This window comes from Aphelocoma coerulescens, unplaced genomic scaffold (genome assembly GCF_041296385.1).
Source record: "Aphelocoma coerulescens isolate FSJ_1873_10779 unplaced genomic scaffold, UR_Acoe_1.0 HiC_scaffold_70, whole genome shotgun sequence".
NCBI classification, from domain to species: Eukaryota; Metazoa; Chordata; class Aves; order Passeriformes; family Corvidae; genus Aphelocoma; species Aphelocoma coerulescens.
Genome location: NW_027184055.1, coordinates 1,715,523 through 1,738,595, shown reverse-complemented (window position 1 = coordinate 1,738,595; position 23,073 = coordinate 1,715,523). Strand labels below are relative to the sequence as shown.

The window sequence follows — 23,073 nt, the reverse complement described above, 5'->3', positions numbered from 1 at the left end:
AGCTGCAGGAATTGGTTGAGCAGATGAAGGGGTTGTTAAAAGAGCAGCTGAAGAAAGGAGATAGGAACCCGTCCCGATGGAGAACCCATCTCCCAGATGTGCTCCATACCCTTAACAATGGCCCCGCTGGGGAAATGGAAACCCCTGGGTGTGCCCGGCTGCACCCAGTCTGCAAATCCACCCATGGACAGGGAGACTTGGACTTCCTGGGAAATCCTTCTGGGTGCGATGGGCCCAGACAGGGCCACCCCAGAGGCTGCAGGGCTGGGCCTTCCTGCATCAGGATTAATTGGGATAAATCAGAAGCAAGTGAGAGTTATCAATGCAGGAATAGGAATTCAGATTCCTCCGGGACACTTTGGTTTGATAACTGCTCGCTGGAGCTTGGCCCTGCAAAGTGTTCATGTCCTGGGAGGAGGAATTGATGCAGATTATCAAGGAGAGATCAAAGTAATTCTGTTAAATGATAATGAACAAGATTGGATTATTTAACTCCATGACAGGCCAGCACAATTATTGATATTGCAGTTTTATAAACAATTGTGAAAAAAGGAGATCCACCTCAAATGACCACTGTTGGTGGAGATAAAGGGGTTGGATCCAGCAGTCCTTTTCCTAATAAGAAAAAGAGTGATGCCTCCCTTTAGGGTGCTTCAGCAACAACTGCAAGGAAGAACTTCATGTTAAGAGAACATTTTCCACCCAAAGAGTGCCTTGGATTTCAGAAAGCCAAAGATTCTGGTTCACCCTGTGCCCCCCATGCGCTGCCTCGTCCTGTGGAGTTCACATTAACGAGCTGAATCGATTATTAGAAGAAGCAGCAAATGATACTGTTAAAATATCCAACAGCACATCCTGTGAGCTCCAACAAACACGAACGGGGGCTCTGCAGACCCGCATGGCCTTGGATTATCTGCCTGCTGGCCAAGGAGGAGCCTGGGCTATTCTAGGACAGGAATGCTGCACTGTTATCAGTGATGGGTTTGAAGTCCAACAGTCAGGAATCACCTCGATGGAAAGAGCAGTGGAAGAGTGGCAGAAAGAAGCAAATTCTCCTTGCTGGGATTGGCTTTGGGGCTGCCAAACTGGAGGCTGCTGCCAAATGCATTTGTGGCAGTCACTGTCATCACTGCAGTGTGAGCACTTGGTGTGTTATGATTCCATGTCAGAGCTGTTGTGACACTTTGTGCTGGGAAATAGAGCACTGAGACTTGTCTAAAAAGAGACACAGTCTCTAGAAAAAGGGGGATTTGATAAATAACAGAGAATAGCAACTAATGAGGCTTGTTTTAAAAGGAATGTGAATTATAGCTGTGAGTGATGACCTTGAGCAGCACTTAAAGACATCACCTCTTGTTCTCCAATTTTGCCTAATACCTAAATCTAAGACCCTGTTACTGAAAGAATTGTTATGAAGGTTGTAGTTCATCTCTAGGTCAAAGGAGCAATTGAAGTTCCAAGGCCTGAACACCAGGCCCTGAGTAAGGCCTGAACAAGAGGCCCTGGGCCAAAGCTGACCTCCTGATGAACCTTCCAACCAAATGTTATCTTTGTATCCCACTCATTAACTCATTAACAAAGTACTATTAACAATATGTTCTATGTACCTGTGCATTGGTGAAACACAGATTTACCTTTCTGTATTTAGAAACCGGACAAGGCCACATCTGGCCTTGTTTGGGGCTGTATGGTCAAAGTCAGCTCCCTTGGCTCCTCCTTGAGCCCTGGCCAGGCTTAGGAGGAAGCCAAGAGGAGGATGAAAGCAGATGTTCCCGCACTGGAAGTGCTGTCAGTTTGTTTCTCCAGCACTGTCAAAGCTGGGCCCTCTCGCAGCGGGGTTGGAGCCTCAGCTGTGGCTGGAGGCAGCTGCAGGAATTCCCAGTGTCCGGGAGTGGCTCTGCAGTCCTTGGCTGGGACAGCTTCCCGCAGCTGATGGGTGGCTCTGGGTGATGGTAAAGTCTGAGGGTCCCTGGGGCTGGATCTTGGTTAATCACTGCAGGCAATCTTTGGCACTGATGATTGGGGGCATTGCTGAGCTGCTCCTGCTGTGATTCTTTGCTAATGATTATGTGCTTTGCTGAGCTTATGCTTTTGTGACTCTTTGCAGATTTGCATTCTATAAATTGCACAATTCCTTCAGTTGGTGTCTGTGTCTTTGGTGCTGACCCTGCCCACCAGCAAAACAGGGCCCCATCCTGCCTGAGTGTTACCTGGGAAGACAAAAACCCTCACTCCAAATGTCCCCCCTTCCTCCTTGTTCCCCCACTTTATACACTGGCCATGATGTCCTGTGGTCTGGGATATGCCTGGGGTCAGTTGGGGTCACCTGTCCTGGCTGTGACCCCTGCCAAGCTCCCCCGCACCCCCAGCCCCTCCCCAGCGTGGCCGGACGAGGGGCAGGAAAGGCCTTGGCTCTGTGCAAGCTCAGCAAGAACAAAACCATCTCCGTGTGAGCAACGCTGTGCTCAGCACAGAGCCAAACACAGCCCCAGAGAAAGGCCTGGCAAGGAAATTCCCTCTGCCCCAGCCCACAGCAGCACCCCATGGCCACCCACCATCACCACGGCTCCACGGGTTCCTTTCCATGCCCCCGGCCCTGGCCACGGGACCTTGGGCTGGTGGCCACGGCAGCCGACTGTGGCCCAGGACTCTGTGCCCGTGTCCATGGCAGCAGTGCCTGGCCACGGGCCCTGAGTGCAGGTGAGCGTGCCAATCCCCATGGCAGCGGGGCCAAGCGTTGGTGTCCGTGGCACCAAAGTGAGGAACGGGTCCCTGTGGCCGCTGCCGTGGCACCTGAGGGCATCAGCGAGTGTCAGTGCAATTGTAGCTGGCACCAGCCCCGGCACCGCTCTGTCCTGAGGGCTGCCATGGCAGCCGAGGGCAGCCACAGGTCTGCGGGCAAGTGGCCACGGACCCTGAGTGCAGCAATGACTCCTGGGGGGGTTTCCAAGGGAACTGGAACTGATGAGGGTTGCCATGGCATCCAACCCCTGGGATGTCACACAGCCACCCTGGGATGTCACACAGCCACCCTGGGATGTCACAACCACTCAGTGATGTCATAGTCTGCTATAGGATGTCAGACCTCTGCCCAGTGATATCACAGCCATATCTGTGATGTCACAGCTCACTCTGAGATGTCACATAGCAACCCTGTGATGTCATAGCCACTCTGTGATGTCACACCACCTGTGATGTCACAGTCATCTCTGTGATATCACACAGCTGCTTTGTGATGTCACAGCTGACTCTATGATGTCACACAGCCACCCTGTGGTGTCACAACCCACTCTGTGATGTCACAGTCTGTTCTGGGATGTCACTCGACCACTCTGTGATGTCACAGCCCTGTCTGTGATGTAACAACTCTGCGCTGTGATGTCACACCAGCACCCTGTGATGTCACCATTGCTCTGTGATGTCATAGTCTGCACGATGATGTCTGACCTCTGCCCTGTGATGTCATAGCCCAAGCTGTGATGTCACAGCCCTACTCTATGATGTCACAGCACCACTCTGTGAGGTCACAGAGCTCTGTGATGTCACAGTAGACTCTATGATGTCATACAGCCACCTTGTGATGTCACAACCCACTCTGTGATGTCACAGCCTCTTCTGGGATGGCCCAGGCCTCTCTGTGATGTCACACCAATACCCTGTGATGTCACAGCCCGCTCTGTGATGTCACACAGCCACCCTGTGATGTCACAACCCACTCTGGGATGTCACCGCCTGTTCTGGGATGGCCCAGCCCTCTCTGGGATGTCACACCCATACCCTGTGATGTCACAGCCCACTCTGTGATGTCACACAGCCCCTTTCTGACATCACAGCTGCTCTGTGGCTCTGTGACACAGGCACAGAGGTGGTACCAAAACTTCAGTGAAACAAAACCTCCTCAGCACCAGCGCAGCACGAAGCAGCAGCATTCTTTATTGGGCCGGATGCACGAGGGGAGAGCCTCTCCCAAAGTCGTGTGTGCCGAGTTCAGGAATGTTCCTGTTTGCAGACTGTGTTTCACAGACACATTCCCAGACTGTCCCACAAGAAACACACACACGATAATCATTGCCCCAAAATCATTGCATATTTCCCCCACCCCTTTGCACATCCCTTCTTCTGCCCTGGGGGTCTCTTTGGGGGTCCCTGGTGGTCGGTGACCCCAAAGCCAGCCCTGACTGCCCGGTGAACTGGTGAAAGTTGGCACACCTGGGCTGGTTGCTGCCCACAGAATCAGCCTTGTGCGGTTCCATGGCCAGTGGCTTTTGGAGAAGAAGCATTGTATGAACCCACCAGGTGCAAACGGTTTTTCATCTGGCAAATTTCCCCCCCTTGGAGGGTTGTGAAGCTTCTCTTCCCTTCAAGCCTTCGTAAGCCTCACTCTGCTCCTTTACTCACATCCCACGAGTTCCTCAGCTGCTTTCACAACCATGTTCTTTACACAGCTGAAAGCAAGTGTCAGAAGCACAAGTATTGCTGGGATCCCAGTTAGACTTTGCAAAAGTGAGGCCAACCATCAGTCAGGGGAAATCTATGTCCTTTAAATATTTTATCCAACCAGTTACTGTCTAACCCTCCCCTTAATTCCCTGCTGGATGCAGCAACCGATTTTATCCTCTCTACCCGATCATCCAATCCAGCATCACATTTGGAATGTGCACACAACAAGTGTTGCTGTTCCAGTTCAAGAATCCACATACTCCCTGTCCATGTAACAGCAATAGGGCTAAAGCCAATCTGCTCTGTAAGGTCATTTTAGCTGTGGCTGGCAATTGTTCCTTTGTTTCAGCAAACCCCAAAGGAGCTGCATTCCCTAAAGTTTCCATTTGCAGAGCCCAATGGTGTGTGGCTGGTCTGTTCCTAAAGGCAGATCTGTGCGGAGCAGGGATGGATTCTAAAATCCATCCCGCTGTAGTTCCCGCACTGGGATGTTTCCAAGTTCCATCCCCTTTAACCTTTCCCCACAGTCGGGTTCCCGGTGGTGACTCCTTGCACGAGGGACGGAACGTTAATACCCCCAGTGTCCACGGTGCTCCTGATTCTCCCAGGGCCAAATGTGTGCTCCAAATTCCATCACTTCCCACCCATCCTGGGGCTCCTAAGGATCTGACCGTGTCCTGCTGACACTCTGTGCCTCTCCAAGGCTCGTTGTTTGTTGGCTGAGCCCAGGTGTCCCTGAGAAAGGCAGAATCATTTCTACAAGCACAGCCCAGCCTCAGAGCCTGGGCCACAGCCAGGAGCCGCTGGACCTCAGCATTCCAAACAGCTCAAGTGTCTGTCCCAGGGCAATCCCACTTTTCCTTTGTCCTGGGATCCTTTGGCCTTGACCTTGTTCAATCAGGATATTTTATACCCACCTGTCCACCTGTAAGGGGTCCTGTGGGAGGCCTGGGCTCCCTTCCCAGCCCAAACACCCCTGAACTGGCTGGAAACATTCCCATTGTCCTGTCTGAGGGTGATTCCATAGTGCTGGAATTTGACAGCTCCAGGGGGTATCAGTGCAATCTGTCAGCTGATCAATATTTCCTGAGGTAATTTTCTGACCCGGTTTGGAAATGTTACAATTCTCAGCACTATTGTTCTGATGTGCCCATGGTAAGGAATATTCTCCTTCCATCCCTGTCCAGGTGCCCTGGGTGCTATTTCCTTCCCACACGTGTTCCCAGATTTTTGTCAAATTGCTGACTGAAGCTCCCCACAGAACTGGATTTTCTGCAGAGGTTGGTGTTGGCAAACAAGCTGTTACAGGGGTTACATTCTGTCATCTGCCAACATCTTGCACTGACTTTGAAAACCGCATTTCCCTTCCCAGAAGTCAGGAACATCGTTTCTATTATTATTATAAATACACAATTATTGATCATCTTCATCCAGATCCAATAAATAGTATCCCCTTAGAAAATCCTATTCAATACCTAAAACAATAGGATTGATGTAACAACCCCCAAACTCCACGGTGTCAGTCTTGTTTCTGCTGTGTTTAATGTGTGCTCACTGGTTTTACCCACATGTGATGAACCCCGAGTTTGATTCCTTCTACCTTGAGTGCAGGGTAGGTTACCAGGAGGACTTGAGATGGTCCCTTCCACTGCGGCTGGATTGTTCCAAAATTCCAGGTTCTGATGCACACCGGATCTCCTGGTTGGAAAGGATGTACAGGCGAGTCCAGCCCAAATGATCTGTTGAGAACCATGCACCTTTTAAGGCTTACAAGAGTTAGTCCCAGTGCTATTAAATATTCATTTCAGCAAAACTTCTGAGCCTTCCCTTGTCTTGTTGGTGCCACATGGGAAAGCTTCTGGCCATCCAGAAAAAGGATCCACCAATGCCAAAATGTGCCAGTCCCCCTTCTGCCTGGGCAGTTCTGCAAAATCAGTTGGCCAAAATCACCTGGTGATTCCCATTTAACCAGCCCTGGAGGCAGCCTTCTTCCTTCAAAACCAATCCCATCTTTCTCAACAACTGATCTATTGTTTTTTGCCATTTTTGTGCTTACTGGATGCCTTTGTAAACTGGCCACCATATTCTCCATTTCCTCATGTGTTTCCTGATGTTTGAGTTCCGTTCTACATTAATTGTGGAGCTACAATTACCTGCCCACACGGGGTTACCAATCACCTGCTGGGATTTTCCGGAGCTGCTGCTGCTGGGGCTGACTGCCTGTCCTGATCACTGGAATCTGGTTTTTGTTGCAGAACATTCCAGTTTTTGCCAGGTATTAGTGCAAGGAGAGCTTTTTCAGCACCCTCTTGAGCTGTTTGGTCAGCCAATGGATTCCCTGGATTAACTGGGGAGTCTCCAAACCCATGGGCTTTACAAGGGCATCAGGGCCACTTCTTTTGGCTTTGGCACACTCTGCAGTAGGTGACTGATTTCTTGTTGTACTCACTGGAGACCTCTGTGCCCTTTCCTTCCATGTGGCTCCCTGGGCGTGTATTATTCCAAACCCATAGTTCAAATCAGTCCATATGTTCACCCTTTGTCCTTCAGTGATTCCTAGGAAAGGTCATTCATTCTGCTTTTTGTGCTGCTGTGTTCAAAGCTAAAGCCTGGGCTTCTATGACCTGGGTCGAGGTTGCCACTGCACACCCAGCTGCCCGTTTCCCATCCGTACCACGCTGCTCCCACCAGGGTGCAGGTCCAGTGCTGGCTCCTGCATGGGATTGCTGTGGAGGTCCCAGAGTCTGCCAGAACACACTTGTTCCATGGATCCCAGGCAGTCACGGCACAAAGACTCCAACCCTCCTCTTAGAAGGGACTCGAACACTTCCCTGTTCCAACCTTGGGTACCTTGAACCAAACCCTGCAAAGCTTTTGCTGCACCTTACAGGCAGGTCAACAGTTTACACCAGGAAAGGGAAAGAGGAAAGGTAAAGGGAAAGGGAAAGGGAAAAGGAAAGGGAAAGGGAAAGGGAAAGGGAAAGGGAAAGGGAAAGGGAAAGGGAAAGGGAAAGGAAAAGGAAAAAGGGAAATGGAAAGGGAAAGGGAAAGGAAAAAGGAGAAGGCGAAGGCGAAGGAGAAGGAGAAGGAGAAGGAGAAGGAGAAGGAGAAGGAGAAGGGAAAAGGGAAAAGGGAAAAGGGAAAAGGAAAAGGAAAAGGAAAAGGAAAAGGAAAAGGAAAAGGAAAAGGAAAAGGTGCCTTTATCTTACCAGGGATCTTTCTCTGATTTCTTTTGGAGCAGGGATCAAAGGTTCTCCCCAGAATCCTTCAGTGCTGCCTGCAGGTGCTGCCATCCCTCAGATCTATTGAAATTCAAGAGGATGAGGCCACGGGGTGTCCCAATGGTGCCTTGGTTCCATGGGCCCCACAGTGTAACCATGGTGTCCTTGGTTCTGCAGTGTCACAATGGACCCTTCATTCCATGAGGCCCCACAGTGTGGCAATGGTCCCTTGAGTCCATGAGGCCCCACAAGGTCACAATGGTCCCTTGGTTCCATGGCCCCGCACTCTCACAATGCTCTCCTTGGCTGCACAAGGTCCCGGAGTGGCACAAGGGTCTCCTTGGTGCAGAGACCAGGGCAGAAGGGTTCCACAAGGCCCCAGCGTGTCACAAGGATCTCTTTGGATCTGCAGTGGCAGAACTGACCCTGGGTTACACGAGATCCTCCTGTGTCCCAAGGGCTCCTTGGTTCCACAGGGCCTGATTCTCTGACACTTCAGAGATGGTGTTGGACAGTTTCTATTTTCCCGCAGTTTGGTGACGGAAGGAGCACGCTGGGCAGAGCACGGAGATGCTGCTGCTGTCTGCTCAGGGGAAAGGGCCCAACAAGGCTGAGGGGCTGGGAGGCTGCTGGAAGGGCCGTGCCCCACATGGTGCAGCTTTCCTGGGAGGGAGGGAACAGCAGGAGAGACACGCACTGCCCCACAGAGCAGCTGGGCAGGGGGACACTGGGCATGAGGAGGAGGAAATGTCCCTCCCAGGGCAGCGCTGGGGCAGGAGAAGCACCCAGAGGGAGGAGGAGCTCAGGGCATGTGTGTGTGCCCAAGGCACAGAGGGTGAGGCTGGGCACAGCTCAGGCCAGGGCTGGCAGTGGCAGGGCAGAGCTGGCGGGGCAGCGAGATGGGAGTGTGCAGCCTGCAGGGACACAGCAGCAGCGGTGGGACAGCGCAGGACAAGCTGTGCTGGACATGGCCAAGGGCCCTGGCAGGGCTGGCAGTGCCCAGGAGAAGCCAAGCCTTCGTGCCCTGGGGCACAGCAGCGTCTGTGCCACCAAGGGCTGGGAGGAGACACCTTGTCCTGAGGCCCTGGGGCCTCCTGGCACAGCCCCAGCAAGGCTGGCCACTGTCAGCCCCTTGTCCTGCCCTCAGCATCCCCCCACATCCCAGTGGCCTCAGGGATCTGCTGGAAGGAGTCCCTGGGGAGCCTTGGTCAGGAATGGCCCTGGGGGCTCCTGAATGCTCCCAGGGACTGCAGGGTTTTCAAAGGACTTTGGCTTTGGCTTTTGCCTGGGAGTCTCTGAGAGCTTTGTGCAATCCTGGCCCCCAATTATCTGCTCTAATGAGTCCCTGGAGATTCTTTGTCAGTAAGAACACTCAGTGGGGCTCATTAATGCTTTGAGATACTCCAGGGTAATTAAAGTACCTCTTTTTGACACTGAGTCTCTGAGAGGTTTCTGCAGGCATGGTCCCCAATTATCTGCTTTACTCAGTCCCTTGAGAGCCTTGGTCATTAACAAGAGTTCATTAATGCTTCAAGGTACTTCTGGTTTTTCTAAGGTACTTTCCTTTTTCCACACTTGAGTCTCTGAGAGCTTTGTGCAGTCATGGTCTCCAGTCCTCTGCTTTAATCAGTCCCTTGAGAGCTTTGTACTGACACACATGTATTGGCAGCCACTGAAGAATTGGCTGCAGCCGCCCCAGCAAAGGGGGAACCTTTGGTGCCCGGCCAGGCCGTGCCATGCCCAGCTCTGGCAGCATCCCCCTGGCTCTGGACTCACCTGCACACTGGCCGTGGAGCGTGCCTTTGGAGAAGGTGCCAGAATCAAAGGCCATCATCTTCAGCTGCCACTGGCCAGCTCCAGGAAGAGGTTGTCGGCCTTGAGCTCGTCCTTGGTGTCTCCAGCAGCAGCAGCCCCACCTGCTACAGCTTCTCCAGGGGCTCCTTCTCCTTCCCTGGGGCCACACCAGGCTCTCAGGGTTCTGCCCAGGGCCCCAGCCATCAGTGAACCAGACAAGCAAAACCAGGGGGGATGGTGGCCACCAGTGCTTGCCAGAGCAGGCCTCCAGCTCAGCTGCAGCCCAAGAGCTGCGTGTTCCCTTCTGATGCTCCCTGCCCAGGGCTACAGGCAGGACAAAATCGTCTGCTTTGCTTTGCCACTGATTGCCAAGAGATGTGTGGGGCTGTTACCTGCCAGGCCCCTGGATCACACTGTGCCCGTGGCTCTCTGCCATCCTCTAGGGCACATGAACACCCTGCAGCCAAGGGTCACTGAAGAGCTCTTCCAAGGATGGCCTGTCCAAGGGCTGCATGGACAAGCACCTCTTAAGAATATCCTGGCACTCTGGGCACAGAAACCAGAAACCACCAGGCAGCTGCAGAAGGATCCCGCCCGCTTTGCCCCCCGTTCCCGTGCCCAGGCCATGCTGGCTGTGCCCAGAGCTGGGCCTAAACTTGCCCATGCATTCTGTGCTTTGGAGGGCAGCAGGACAGCAGGACATGTGCCACCTGCTCAGAGCTGCCAGAGCGGGATGCTCCTGAGCCCGCTGCTGGCTCACAGCACTGCTATTCCCCCTGTGCCACAGAGATGAGGGATCCACACAAAAGGAACCAGACCAGGAGCCCACACTTTCAGTGCCTGCCAGAAATGCGTCTCATTTTGCTCTGCATTCCTTTCCTAGCGGGGGTTATCTATTAAAAACAAGAGGAAAAAGAAAAGAACCAGAAAAAGTATGAGAAATGAAAACAAAACCCAAATGTGGAGTGAAAAGTCTTCTGCAACTTTGGATTCAGAGGGAATTGATATTTTTTAAAAGAGAACTCAGTTATTTACCTTTTATTTTTGTTTCATGCAGTACTTACATTGTTTTCACTCCTTCCTTCCTTCCTTCCTTCCTTCCTTCCTTCCTTCCTTCCTTCCTTCCTTCCTTCCTTCCTTCCTTCCTTCCTTCCTTCCTTCCTTCCTTCCTTCCTTCCTTCCTTCCTTCCTTCCGAATTCCTTTTTTCCTTCCTTCCTTCCTTCCTTCCTTCCTTCCTTCCTTCCTTCCTTCCTTCCTTCCTTCCTTCCTTCCTTCCTTCCTTCCTTCCTTCCTTCCTTCCTTCCTTCCTTCCTTCCTTCCGAATTCCTTCCGAATTCCTTCCGAATTCCTTCCGAATTCCTTCCTTCCTTCCTTCCGAATTCCTTCCTTCCTTCCTTCCTTCCTTCCGAATTCCTTCCTTCCTTCCTTCCGAATTCCTTCCTTCCTTCCTTTCTTCCTTCCGAATTCCTTCCTTCCTTCCGAATTCCTTTCTTCCTTCCGAATTCCTTCCTTCCTTCCTTCCGAATTCCTTCCTTCCGAATTCCTTCCTTCCGAATTCCTTCCTTCCGAATTCCTTCCGAATTCCTTCCGAATTCCTTCCGAATTCCTTTCTTCCGAATTCCTTCCTTCCTTCCGAATTCCTTCCTTCCTTCCTTCCGAATTCCTTCCTTCCGAATTCCTTCCTTCCGAATTCCTTCCTTCCTTCCTTCCCTGCTTTCTTGCTTTCATTTTTATATCTTTTTGCTTTCTCTTTCTGTTTCTTGTTGCTTGCTTTTTCTTTCTTCTGGTTTTTTTCCTTCTCTTTTTTCATTTTCTTTGTTGATTTCTGTCTTTTGCTCTTTCTTTCTTTCGTTCTTTCATTTTTGTTTCATTTTTTTATACCTTTGCTATCTTTCTTTTCCTGTTTCTTGTTACTTGCTGTCTTCTCTTATTCTACTTTTCTTCCTTTTATCTCTTTCTTGTTTCTTTCTGTCTTGTTTTTTCTTTCATTCATGATTTTATCTTCTTGCATTCTTTTTTTCTTTCCTTCTTCACTTTTTATATTTTTTCTTTCTTTTTTTTTTCCATTTTGTGTTTCTTGTTGCTTTCTTCTTTCGTTTTTTCATTTTTGTCCTTGGTTTCACGTTATTGAGTTGCTTTTTCATCTTTTATTTTTCTTCACTTTTTTCATTTTCTTGTTGATTTCTTTTAGCTTTCTTTCTTTCTTTATTCTTTTATCTTCTTTCTTTCTCTTCCTTTTTTTTTCACTTTCTCCCTTTCTTCTTTCTTTTGTTGCTTTCTTCCTTTTTAAACCTTTTCCTTGTGCCGTTCTTTCTGTACTTTTTTCTTTCTTTTTCCTTTTTCTTGTTCGCTTCACGTTATGAATCCTTTTTTCTTTCCTTCTTCATTTTCAAATCCTTTTTCTCCCATTTTTCTGTTTTTTATTGCTTTCTATCTTCTTTCTTTTTCTCTTTTATTCTTTCTTGTGTCTCTCTGTTCTTTTTTTTTTTCCTTCCTTGTTTCTTTCTTCCCTCCTTTTTCTTTCCCTTTTATTTTCTTGTTGGTTTCATGTTATTTAGTCTTGCTTTCTTTCTTTTTCTTTTCCTTTTTCATCACTTTCATTTTCCTGTTGATATCTGTTTTTTGATTTTCTTCCTTTCTTCTTTTCTTTCTTTCAATTTTATTATATTTTGATTGCTTGCTTTCTTCATTTTTAAATGTTTTTTCTTTTTTCTTTATTTTTTATAGTTTCTTGTTGATTTCATTTTTTTTCTTTCTTCTTTTCTACTTTTCTTTTCTTCCTCCTTTCCTTGTTGCTTTCAGTCCTTCCTTCCTTCCTTCCCTTCCTTCCTTCCATCCTTCCTTTCTTTCGTTCTTTCGTTCTTTTCTTTCTTTTCTTTCTTTCCTTCTCTCATTCTCCCTTTCACTCTTTCTCTCTTCCATTCTTTCTTTCTTCCTTTCCTTCCTTCCGTAATTCCTTCCGTAACTCCTTCCCTCACAAGCTGCTTCTCACCCCATTGAAGGGGTGCAAAGCAGCAGGATCCCCTCCCAGTTGGGTTCCCCTCACCCTCCCAAAATGTGGGGACTTCACCTCAGCCCCCCAAGTTGCGGGGGGTTTCCCCAAATTCACTGCAACCTCCCAGAAGCCACTTAGAGGCCCCAAAATTGTCAAAAAGCAGCAGGAGCCTCCCCAAAAGCAGCTCCTGCTTTCCCTCCCTGAAATGTCCCACTCCAAGTGCCCAAACCACGCCCATCCCTCCAAAACTTCATCCCACCCCCACAATGCCACCCCCACCCCATCCCATCCCATCCCATCCCATCGCACCCCATCCCATCCCATCCCATCCCATCCCATCGCACCCCATCCCATCCCATCCCATCCCATCCCATCCCATCCCATCCCATCCCATCCCATCCCATCCCATCCCACCCCATCCCATCCCATCCCACCCCATCCCACCCCACCCCACCCCATCCCACCCCATCCCATCCCATCCCATCCCATCCCATCCCATCCCATCCCATCCCATCCCATCCCATCCCATCCCACCCCTCCTGGACACCAATTCCCCTTCTGTGCTTCCTGACTCCCCACAGCTGGGCCTTGGGGCTGACGGATCGAGCCATTTGGGGCTGCCATCGACACATTGGGGCTGGCATTGAGTTTATTGGAGGCACCCGCTCAATCCCTCCATCCCAAATGGGAGCTTGGAACCTCTCCTCAGCCCTTGCTGTGCCCATGGGCTCACCTCAAGTCCCAAAATGAGAGCCAGGGCCCCACAGCCCATTCAGAACCTCTCAACATTGCCAGAAACAGCAGCATCCTTCCCAAAATGGGCTCCCTGCATCTCTGACAATAGGTCCCCCTTCCAAGTACCAGAGCCCCCCTCTCAGAACCCCTCCGAAGCACTGGGGGGACCCCAAAACCGCCTCAGGAACGGGACATACCCTGACATCCCTTCAGGAATGGGGGATACCCCAGAACCCACTCAGGAACAGGGTCCCCCCGGCCTCATCATGCGCAGCCTTCAGCTGGCTCAGCCAGAGCCCATCCCGCCCTCAGCAGCCCCAGCCCAGCCCAGCCCTCCTGGGCAGGAAGCCCCAATGGCCGAGCCGGCCTGGGACACTTGCAGGGATGCGGGGGCAGCCGCAGCTTCTGGGGCCAGCCTGTGCCAGGCCCTGAGCGCCCTGCCAGGGAACCATTGCTGCCCCACATCCCATCTCAGCCTGCCCTCGGGCAGCGGGAAGCCGTTCCCTGGGGCCCGGCCCCGCAGGCCCTTGGCAAGAGTCTCTGTCCCCCAGCAATTGCTGCTCCTCCCTGCTGCGGGGCCCGAGCTGCAAGTTGATTTTCTGCCGCTGGCCCCGGCCCAGCCCCGAGCCAGGGCCAGCACCTTGCAAGAACTGCCCCCAGCAGAGCTGTTCCCTCCTGCAGTAGTTACACCTGCACACCCACAGCGCCTGAGACTGCAAGCAATGAGCATTCCCTGGGCACATGTGCAGCCCAAGCAGCTCGAGGACAGCCTTGCAGCAGGACTGCTCTCAGCTGAGCCAAAAAGGCCCCTCTGGCAGCTGCAGGGCCATTGCAAAGGGCAAGGGCCAGAGCCTGGGCCCACGGCGGAGGAAAGGGCTCTGAATTCCCCTGCCCTGGCACAGAAACCCTGTTCCCAGGCTGCTTCCCACACAGGATTCCTCTGCAGGACTGCGGAAAGCTGAGAGGCAGCTCTGGCTTCTCCACTTTTCCTGTGCTAAAGCTGCCTGGCAGAAGAAATGGAGGGACAGCTCTGGTGGCACAATCCCTCCTGGCCCAGGGCACAGCGCTGGGAAGGTCTTTCCGTGCCGAGGCTTTGCTGCGGCCAAGGAAAGCTCCTGGCTCAGGGTCACCTTTCCTGCGGGGCCAGACCCCCCGAGTGGCCCAGCAGCAGCAGAGAATTCCAGCACAGCCCCGGCACGGGCAGGGCGGCCCTGGGCGGGCTGCGGGAGCCGGCAGCGCCTGAGCTCAGAGCAGCTGAGCCCGGGGGCTCTTGGCCAAGGCCGAGGCCCAGCGAGCATTTCTCAGGTCGCAGGGCGGCCTGGAAAGGTGCTGGGGGGGATCATTCACCCCCCAGTGCGGTCCCAGTGGCTCCCAGGATTTCCATGTCCGTGCTCCCAGCGCTGCTCCCAGCCCTGATCCGTGGGGATGGGAATGTCCCGCTCCCTTCCCGGGGCAGGCTCCCACCTGAGCCAGGTGTGCAGGGCAGGACCTTGCCCTGAGCCCAAGCCCTGTCCCCCCTGCAGGATCTGCTTCCCATTGGCCTCTTCCTCCTGCGGCCCCAAGCCCAGCTCGGTGCTGAACGAAGGGCGCTGGGCCGGGGTCATCCCCCGGCAGGGGCTGCGCACCCCCTCTGCCCCCTCCCCAAATTCCCTCCCGGGGCAGCAGGGGCTGGCTCAGGAACCCTGGGCCTCCCAGGGCTCCGTGCTTCCCTTCCTAAGGAAAAGAACTGTCCTTCTCATCCAGGCTCCCATGGCCAAAACTGAGATTCTACCCCCCAAATTCTGTCTATCCAAGGATTGCTCCCAGACAAAAGCTGCCATGAGAGACAGGTCTGGCTGGCCTCACCCATGGTGGCCACCTCTCATCTTCTTCCAAAACTCTTGGACTTTGTGCTTTTCTTTCATGTGGAATAAACCTATCCTTCTCGACAAGGTGCCCATGGCCAAAATTGGGATTCCACCTCCCAAATTCCAAAATCCAAGGGCTGCTCCCAGACAAACCTGGCAGGACACACAGATGTGGCTGGCCTTGGCCTCTGGTGGCTGTGTCTCATCTGCCCCTGAAACCCTGGGGCTCGCTGCTGCCCTTCCTCTGGAGACCACTGTGACCCTGCGTGGCCTCGTGGAACCCAGGGGCCGTTGTGACCCTGCAGGGCTGGTGGCACCAAGGGCACCATTGTGACCCTGTGGCGTTCCATGGAGCCAAGGGGCCACTGTGGCACTGCTGGGCCCCAAAGAACTGAGGGGCCTTTGTGACAGGGCAGCTGGGGAGGCCCTGAGTGGACACCAGGAGAAAGGAATTTCCCTCCCAGGTAGGGTTGGGGTGCAACACGTCCCCCAGAAGGAGCCTGCAGCAGCCCAAGGCTTTGTGTGGCCAGGCAGAGGCAGGCAGGACGAAGAGCTGCCAGCAAAGGAAGGGGCCAGCCAGGTGGGGCAGCCGGGGAGATGAGGACAGCACCTTGGCTTGCAGCATCTCCCTCTCTCTGAGCTGCCCTTCAGGCCCTGCTGCCAGGGAGATGCCCCTGGGCACTGCCCTGGGCTGGGAGGGCTCTGCAGGGCAGGGCTGAGCCCCCAGGGCTGGGCTGGGCTCTGGCTGCACTGGCAGGGACAAGCCTTGGACCCAAAGGAACAGCTGCCAGGAGGCACAACTGCAGGCAGCAGAGAGCCAGAGCAACCACAGCTGCACAGGGAAAGGAAGAAGGGTTTAGAGCAATGGTTTTGAAATTGAAGCCTTCAAAAAGTCACTTTATTTTTCAAGCACATTTTAAGTACACAGGGAAATAGAGGGAGGTGAAATGAGCAAAGGGCACCTGTGTGGGGACCAGTGTTTCTCCTGCAGCTCCTTGCAGGTCTCCTCTCGCCGTGCCGGCTCTCCTGCGCCACAGAACTCTGCCGGCTGCAGCTTTGCAAACGTCAGCTCCAGGTCTGGATGTTCCTGCACGATTTGCTCGAGGTCCTTGGGGGCTGCAGCCGATCCATTGCTGCTCTGTTCCCCCTCGGCACGGAGCCCATGGATCTGCTGGCCCCTGGCCAGGGCCTGGCACAGGAGGTGGAACCTGGGTGCTGCTGCAGCGGCGCCGGGGGAGCCCCAGGACTCGCTGTGGCCGCTGTGGCAGCCGCAGCACAGCCCGTTCCCAGCCAGGAGCCGAGGGCTCCGTGGGGCTCTGCAGGACCTCGGCCCTGGGGCTCGTCTGCATCAGCCCGGGCAGCTGGGCTGGACTTGGCTTCCTTTGTGTCTCGGGCTGCCCTGGCCCAGCAGCTGCCCAGCGCCCAGGGGACAGCAATGGGAGCGGGGCAGGTCGGGGTGAGCTTCAGTGTCTGTGCCCGGCAGAAATGCCAAAGCCTTCCCTAAGGAGCAGGGAGTGCTGCCGGAGCACAGGATGCTGCTGCTGCTGCTGCTGCTGCTGCTGAGCACGGCACGGCCCCAGGGCTGATGCCAGACAAAGCCGGGATGGGAGCCACAAACAACAGGAGGAGGAGGAGGAGCGAGGGGGGAGGACGGCTGGAGGAGCAGGAGCGGGAGGAAGAGGAGGGATAAAGGGGGAGGGGCGGGAGGAAGAGGCGGGCCAGAGGGGGCAGGAAGAGGAGCCTCCATGTGCATCCATCGCTCTCTGTGTCCGCAGCTCTCGGCCTCGGGAACACCGCTCCCCCCATCCCGCAGGTGACCGGGGAGGGGCAGCTCGCCCCAAATATCTTGGGCGGTGCCTGGGGTTGTTTTGGGACAGGGGATTTTTGGAGCTTGGAGGACTCCAGCACCGAGCCCCAAATATCTTTGTTGGTTCCTGGGGGAGGGGGGTTTGGTGGGGCGGGGGAGGGGAGGCGGATGTTTGGGTCTTGCAGGGCTCCGAATGTGAGTCGCAAATGCCCCTTGGGGGATATTGGGGAGCCCCCGGCACGCGGGGTTTTGGGGGTCCCGGTGGCGGCTGCCGGGAGAAATGGGATGGGGCGGGATGGGGCCCGGGAAGGGTGGGATGTGGATTGGGGTGTGGGATGAAGTGTGGCGGAGGGGGATGGGCGGGATGGGGCCTGGGATGAGGCAGGCGAAGGTTGGGGATGATGAGGCCGGGGGGACCCCAGTCCTCAGGGGCCTGCGGGGTATCCGCCAGCTCCGAGGGAGTTTTGGGGCACCCCTAATCCTGAGGGGGCGGTGCTGGCAGCGGGGGACACGTGGCTCCGGCACCTCTGGCCCCAGCTGAGCCCCCCCCGCCCCCAGCGCCCCCCGGAGCGGAATTTGGGGAGGGGGAGGTGGGGGCGGCCAGGCCGGGCCCCCCCGCGCTGTCCCGGCGGGGGCCGAGTGCGGGCGGGAGCCCCGCGGGGCCCGGCCCTGCCCGGGCACGGCTGATGCCGCCCGCCCGCGCTCCGCACTGGTCCGGACTGGTGCTCCCAGTGCCGTGCGGGGCGGGGCCGCTCTGGGGACCCCCCAGGGCACAGCGCGGCTGCTTTGGGGCTGTCGGCAGCGCCCGGCGCTGGGCATGGGGCGTGTGGGGGCAGCTGGGGCCGCACTGGTGGCACTGGTGGTGCTGGGAGCCCCCCCGGGCGCGGGGTGAGCGGTGAGAAGGGGGGCGGGTCTGGGACCCCAAATGGAGCGAAATGGGGAATGGAACCCCCAAAGGGAGCAGGAGGGGCCTGGAACCCCCAAAACCAAGGCCGGGGGAGGGGAGGTGGGGATTGGGGATGGGGAAGGTGCAGAAGGAGGAGGGGAAGAGGGGGCTGGGACCCCCAAAGAAAGCGGGGTGGGGATGGGACACCCAAATTGAGCTGGAATGGGGCTGTGGATTGGGGGAACGCTGAGAAAGGGGAGGAGAGGGGAGGGAAAAGTGGGGTTGGGACAGAAGAAGAGCGGTTCCATGGGGGTGCAGCCCTGTCCCCCAGCACCTGAGCCCTGGAGCGATTCCCTGGGGCTCTGGGGAAGGGAGGGATCCACACTGGGGGGGTCCCCAACCCCCCTGTCCATCCCTGGGGCTGATCGGGGGCTCCCCCCACACAGCAGCCGGTGCTGCGGCAGCCATGGGACAGAGGGGGTGGGAAAGGGGGGGCAGGGTGGGAGTGGAGGAGGAGCGGGAGGAAGAGGAGGGAGAGAGGAGGAGGAGGAGCTGGAGAACCACGAGGTTCCACCGCCCGCCCACTGTGTCCGCAGCACCCCCAGCCCCGGTAGCATCTTCCCCCCCATCCTGCAGGTGAGCGGGGAGGGGGAGCTCACCCAAATCTGTTGGGGGTCACCAGGAGGGGTTTTTTTGGAGGGGTGTTTGGAGCTTGCAGATTCTGGAATCAAGCCCCAGATGTCCTTGCATGTCCCTGGGAGGGATTTTTGGGCCAGATGGGATATGTGGATCTTGCAGGACTCCAAAGCTGAGCCATAATTGCCCCTTGGGGGTCTTGGGGGGTCCATGTGAGGATTGCCTGGTCCTGGCGGGGTTGGACATTGGCTTTGGGGATCCCCAGGAGAGCTGGGGGCTGGAACACGGGACCCCTGGAGTGGGGAGAGCAGAGAGGGACGATACCAGAGCTGGGGGACTCCCAAGAGCCTGGAGGGGTGGGGGGGCCTGGAGATGAGGTGGGGTTGGGATCTCTCAGCCCTAAAAGGGGCGGTGAGGAGAGGGGGGAGCCTCAAGTGCCTGGAGTGGCGGGAGGCTGAAGAGGGGACCCTGGGACCTCTGGGAGCCCAAGCAAAATCAGGAAAAAAGGGACCTGTGGGACCCCCAAAACCCCCCAGCATCCCTAAGCAGGACCCCAGAGAGGGGGATCCCCAGGACCCGCGGGACCCCCAGCAGCCCTGACAAGGGGAACCCCCAGAACCCCAAAGTGAGGAGACTGGAAAGAGGGAGCTCCTGGAGGCTTTTTTTGGAGTCACTCTTGGTTTTTTGTTGGTTTTATGGACACCAGGTACCCGGTGACTTCTAGAGGTGGACTTGGGCAGGAGGAACCCCCAACCCAACACACTCATCCCTTGTTTCTCCCCAGACCAGGATTTCCCATTCCCAACCCTTGGCCAGATGGAGGAGGAGGCTGTGAGGAAGAGGAAGATGCCCCAGGACCCCCAGGCAGGTGAGGAGGAAGTCAGTGCCCCTTTCCCCCTCTCTCCTGCTCCATCTCCCAGCCCAGCATCGCCCCCGGCTGCAGGACAACCCCGCTGCCGACGCCGTCCTGCCGGGGACGGACTGGGGGGATCTCCTTCCCCTTCCCTGTGGCACGGAGGCAAATCCCATCCTCTCCTTGTCCTTCCTCCCCAGACAAGGAGCTGAGGACGGAGCCCAGGGAGGACAAATCCCCGTGGCAGAACCTGGTGGAAGAGGCCGTTTTGAGCGGCTCCATGGCGCAGGAATCCAACAGGGAGGAAAAGCCCCGGAGATCCCGCAGGAGGAGGGGCTGCAAACGCAGCCCAGGGTGCTCTGAGGAGGAAAGACCCACCCTGTGCCGGGAAGGCAGCCGGAGATCCAGCCAGAGGCCAGAGCTGGTGGTTCATGAGCAGCTTCACAATGGGGAGAAGCCCCACACGTGTGGGGAATGTGGGAAGAGCTTCAGGCGGAGCTCCCACCTGATCAACCACCAGAGGATCCACACTGGGGAGAGGCCCTACGAGTGTGGGGAATGTGGGAAGAGCTTCAGACAGAGCTCCCACCTGATCTGCCACCAGATGATCCACACCAGGGAGGGACCCTATGAGTGTGGGGAATGTGGGAAGAGCTTCAGAGACAGCTCTGACCTGATCCGTCACCGGCGCATCCACACTGGGGAGAGGCCCTACGAGTGTCCCCAGTGTGGGAAGAGGTTTCAGAGCAGCTCCACTCTCCTCCGGCACCAGCAGATTCACACGGATGAGAGGCCCTTCCGCTGCCCTGACTGCAGGAAAGGCTTCAAGCAAAACTCCACCCTTGTCATCCACCGTCGCATCCACACTGGGGAGAGGCCCTACGAGTGTCCCCAGTGTGGGAAGAGCTTCTCACAGAGCTCTAACTTGACCCAACACCAACGGAGGCACCGCTAAGGGAAGCCCTGAGAGTTCCCTGACTGTGGGAAGAGCTTTATCCTCTGCTCCAACTCCATCTCCCATCAGAGGAGCCACGTTTGGCAGAGCCCTGGTGACCCACATTCCCTGTGATCCAGGTTGGGAAGAGCCCTGGCTGGTGCTCTCCACATTCTCCTGGATCCCTGGTGGCACCTGGGTGAACGCAGGGGCAGGAACATCCATCGGGACTCAGATCAACATTGGAAATTCATTGGGAAGAGCTGATTTTTTACCTTTACACCCTAAAATTTTCATCTGCTCTGTCCAATTGTTTTTTCTGGTGGTATCAAGCAACCCTGGATGATCTTGGAGATCTTCTGCAGCCTAAGTAATTTCTGTGTTAATCCCACTGAAACAACCAAAATTCAAGTAAGAATAAAGAAATTAAACAAAGAGATCTAAAGCAGCACCATTTTACTGGAATTTGGGGGTGAATTTGTGGTTCAGGGTAATATTTGGGAGGATCTGAGTGTTGTGGGGATGTTAAGCCAGGCAGATTGGGGCCATGATCTCACAGTTGTAGGGGCAGAATGTGTCCACCTGAGCCCGTCTGTTCTCCAGGAATTCCGGTTGTCTGTCCCAGTCCCTGGCCTGGGTCTCCCCCTTTGGGGTGTGACGTCCAAAGTGCCCAAATCGCTGCTGAAGTGCCTGAGCTGCTCTGGGCTGTGGATGCTCCTGTCCCCCAGCCTGTCCTGGTCGGTGCCTCGGCACGGAAAGACCTTCCCAGCGCTGTGCCCTGGGCCGGGAGGGATTGTGCCACCAGAGCTGTCCCTCCATTTCTTCTGCCAGGCAGCTTTAGCACAGGAAAAGTGGAGAAGCCAGAGCTGCCTCTCAGCTTTCCGCAGCCCTCCAGAGGAATCCTGTGTGGGAAGCAGCCTGGGAACAGGCTTGAGGTGCCAGAAATGGAAAAGAAAGCAAAAAGATATAAAAAGGGAAAGCAGAGAAGGGAGGAAGGGAGGAAGGGAAGAAGGGAGGGAGGAAAGGAGGGAGGAAGGGAGGGAGGAAGGGAGGGAGGAAGGAATTCGGAAGGAAGGAAGGAATTCGGAAGGAAGGAAGAAAGGAATTCGGAAGGAAGGAAGGAATTCGGAAGGAAGGAAGGAATTCGGAAGGAAGGAAGGAATTCGGAAGGAATTCGGAAGGAATTCGGAAGGAATTCGGAAGGAATTCGGAAGGAAGGAATTCGGAAGGAAGGAAGGAAGGAAGGAAGGAATTCGGAAGGAAGGAATTTGGAAGGAAGGAATTTGGAAGGAAGGAAGGAAGGAAGGAAGGAAGGAAGGAAGGAAGGAAGGAAAGGAAGGAAGGAAGGAAGGAAGAACGGAGGGAAGGAAGAAAAACAATGTAAGTTCTGAATGAAACAAAAAAATAAAAGGTAAATAACTGAGTTCTCTTTTCAAAAATATCAATTCCCTCTGAATCCAAAGTTGCAGAAGACTTTTCACTCCACATTTGGGTTTTGTTTTCATCTCTCATACTTTTTCTGGTTCTTTTCTTTTTCCTCTTGTTTTAATAGATAATCCCTTCTAGGAAAGGAATGCAGAGCAAAATGAGACCCATTTCTGGCAGGCAATGAAAGTGTGGGCTCCTGGTCTGGTTCCTTTTGTGTGGATCCCTCATCTCTGTGGCACGGGGGGAATAGCAGTGCTGGGAGCCAGCAGCGGGCTCAGGAGCATCCCGCTCTGGCAGCTCTGAGGAGGTGGCACATGTCCTGCTCTCCTGCTGCCCTCCAAAGCACAGAATGCATGGGCAAGTTTAGGCCCAGCTCTGGGCACAGCCAGCATGGCCTGGGCACGGGAACGGGGGGCAAAGCGGGCGGGATCCTTCTGCAGCTGACTGGTGGTTTCTGGTTTCTGTGCCCAGAGTGCCAGGATGTTCTTAAGAGGTGCTTGTCCATGCAGCCCTTGGACAGGCCGTCCTTGGAAGAGCTCTTCAGTGCCCCTTGGCTGCAGGGTGTTCATGTGCCCTAGAGGATGGCAGAGAGCCACGGGCACAGTGTGATCCAGGGGCCTGGCAGGTAACAGCCCCACACATCTCTTGGCAATCAGTGGCAAAGCAAAGCAGACTATTTTGTCCTGCCTGTAGCCCTGGGCAGGGAGCATCAGAAGGGAACACGCAGCTCTTGGGCTGCAGCTGAGCTGGAGGCCTGCTCTGGCAAGCACTGGTGGCCACCATCCCCCCTGGTTTTGCTGGTCTGGTTCACTGATGGCTGGGGCCCTGGGCAGAACCCTGAGAGCCTGGTGTGGCCCCAGGGAAGGAGAAGGAGCCCCTGGAGAAGCTGTAGCAGGTGGGGCTGCTGCTGCTGGAGCCACCAAGGACGAGCTCAAGGACAACAACCTCTTCCTGGAGCTGGCCAGCGGCAGCTGAAGATGATGGCCTTTGATTCTGGCACCTTCTCCAAAGACACGCTCCACGGCCAGTGTGCAGGTGAGTCCAGAGCCAGGGGGATGCTGCCAGAGCTGGGCATGGCACGGCCTGGCCGGGCACCAAAGGTTCCCCCTTTGCTGGGGCGGCTGCAGCCAATTCTTCAGTGGCTGCCAATACATGTGTGTCAGTGCAAAGCTCTCAAGGGACTGATTAAAGCAGAGGATTGGAGACCATGGCTGCACAAAGCTCTCAGAGACTCATGTGTGGAAAAAGGAAAGTACCTTAGAAAAACCAGAAGTACCTTGAAGCATTAATGAACTGTTGTTAATGACCAAGGCTCTCAAGGGACTGAGTAAAGCAGATAATTGGGGACCATGACTGCACAAACCTCTCAGAGAGTCAGTGTCAAAAAGAGGTACTTTAATTACCCTGGAGTATCTCAAAGCATTAATGAGCCCCAGTGAGTGTTCTTACTGACAAAGAATCTCCAGGGACTCATTAGAGCAGATAATTGGGGGCCA

The 23,073-nt window shown here is 54.9% G+C and overlaps 1 pseudogene; it reads left to right on the top strand.

Annotated features, from left to right (window-relative positions):
* LOC138102326 (zinc finger protein 850-like) overlaps positions 1-23,073 on the top strand; it is a 1,260,715-nt pseudogene that overhangs the window by 89,272 nt on the left and 1,148,370 nt on the right.